Consider the following 1,803-nt stretch of genomic DNA (forward strand, 5'->3'; position numbering starts at 1 on the left):
AGACTCACAATACTGTTTACTGTAGAGCGTTGGCTTTTTATGCTTGAGATCAAATGACTGCCTGGGAGCTGAAGCTTCCTAACACAGCTCAGAGCATCCTCAGGGAACTTCACACTATGTATCTCTAGTTGTGGAAGATATCAACATTCAAAACCGGAAGTAAATTCAACATAATGTGTATTATATTGTTTTTGAAACTTGATGACATTGAAAAATTGTAGGTTGAATCATCACAAATCAGGAACCATCTGTACTTTAAAGCCATAGTAATGAAGATTGAGAAAGGAAGGTTAGCCACCGAACACGAGCTGTGCCATAAAATCCTCCCACATCCCACACCCAACTCACGGCTCAGCCTCCTACACAACACACCAGCACACGTTGCGTCATCTGCTTCCTAGTTACCAGGGCAATGCAGCTGACGCCTGTTACACTGAGTTGGGTGGGGAGCGCTGAGGCAAAGCTTTTTTCTCCAGTGATGTTTTTGAATCACCTAGGTGCTAGTTTTGATATTAAGCCAGAGAAATGTCCTAATAATTTCCTCCAAGCCCCTTTCACCTCCTTATTCCGTAAACTATAAATCATGGGGTTCAGCATCGGAGTCAAAATGGCATAGAAGAGAGAGATCAGCTTCTCCTGAAGGACAGAGGGGCTGGAGTGGGGCTGGATGTAGGTGAAAATGGCCATGCCATAGCAGAGGGCGACCACAGTGAGGTGAGAGGCACAGGTGTGGAAGGCTTTCCTCCTTCCCTCTGTGGACTGGATCTTCAGGATGGTGGAGATGATCTGGACGTAGGATAAGAGCACCAGGAGGAAGGGCGTCATCAGAAGGATGATGCCAGAAACCATGATTACAATCTCATTGGAGGAGGTGTCCACACAGGCCAGCCTGACCACAGCCAGAATTTCACAGGATATGTGATCAATTTACCTGTTTGTGCACATGGGCAGCTGGAAAGTGATAGCCGTGTGCAGGAGCGAGTTGATGGAGCCACTGAGCCAGGATGTGATGGCCAACCGAGTGCACAGGCCTCCATGCATGATGACTGAGTAGCGCAGGGGGTCACACACTGCCACATAGCGGTCATAGGCCATCACTGCCAGGAGGACAAACTCTATCCCACCCAAGCCCAGGGAGAAAAACAACTGTGCAGCACAGCTCAGGAATGGGATCCCTTTGTGTTCTGCCAGGAAATGCACCAGCAGCTGAGGGACGATGCTGGTGGCATAAGACACGTCCACGAGGGAGAGGTTGGTGAGAAAGAAATACATGGGTGTGTGCAGCCGGCTGTCCAGTCTGATCAGAAGAACAATGAGGAAGTTCCCCAGCACTGTCACCAGGTACATGGCCAAGAAGAGGACAAAGAGGGAGACTTGAGTGTCCCAGTCACTGGTCAGTCCAAGGAGAATAAATTCACTCCCCCATGTCTGGTTATCTCGTTCCATTATGATTCTGCAGAGAGGGTAGAAAAAAACAGAAGCAACTGAATAACAATAGACTAACTTCTTAAAATGCATCCTGTGTATGAGCTGCCAGTGCTGTGTCAGTCTGTAGGTCATTCATTATGCCCAGATAAAAGGTTTGATCCCAGTATGCTTGATATCTACTCTGTTTCAGAGAGATGGACCAGTGCCCTTAAGAAGAACACGTCTCTTTTCAGGCATCAGTTAAAGCTTCGAGGTAATATGGTTCAATTTTAGCAGTTTTGCATCCTTTCCACTTGTATTCATTCTTCTACAACAAAGACACAATAGTTGTCAATGGTAGGTAAAGTGATTAAATGGTGAAGACGGAGTTGGAAT

General features: G+C 46.9%; 1 pseudogene; it reads right to left on the bottom strand.

Moving 5' to 3' along the window:
- Positions 1–489: 489 nt before the first annotated feature.
- LOC114099101 (olfactory receptor-like protein OLF3) lies at positions 490–1,446 on the bottom strand (annotated as a pseudogene).
- Positions 1,447–1,803: the final 357 nt, after the last annotated feature.

The sequence above is a fragment of the Marmota flaviventris genome, chromosome 1 (genome assembly GCF_047511675.1).
Source record: "Marmota flaviventris isolate mMarFla1 chromosome 1, mMarFla1.hap1, whole genome shotgun sequence".
In the NCBI taxonomy this organism is placed as follows: domain Eukaryota; kingdom Metazoa; phylum Chordata; class Mammalia; order Rodentia; family Sciuridae; genus Marmota; species Marmota flaviventris.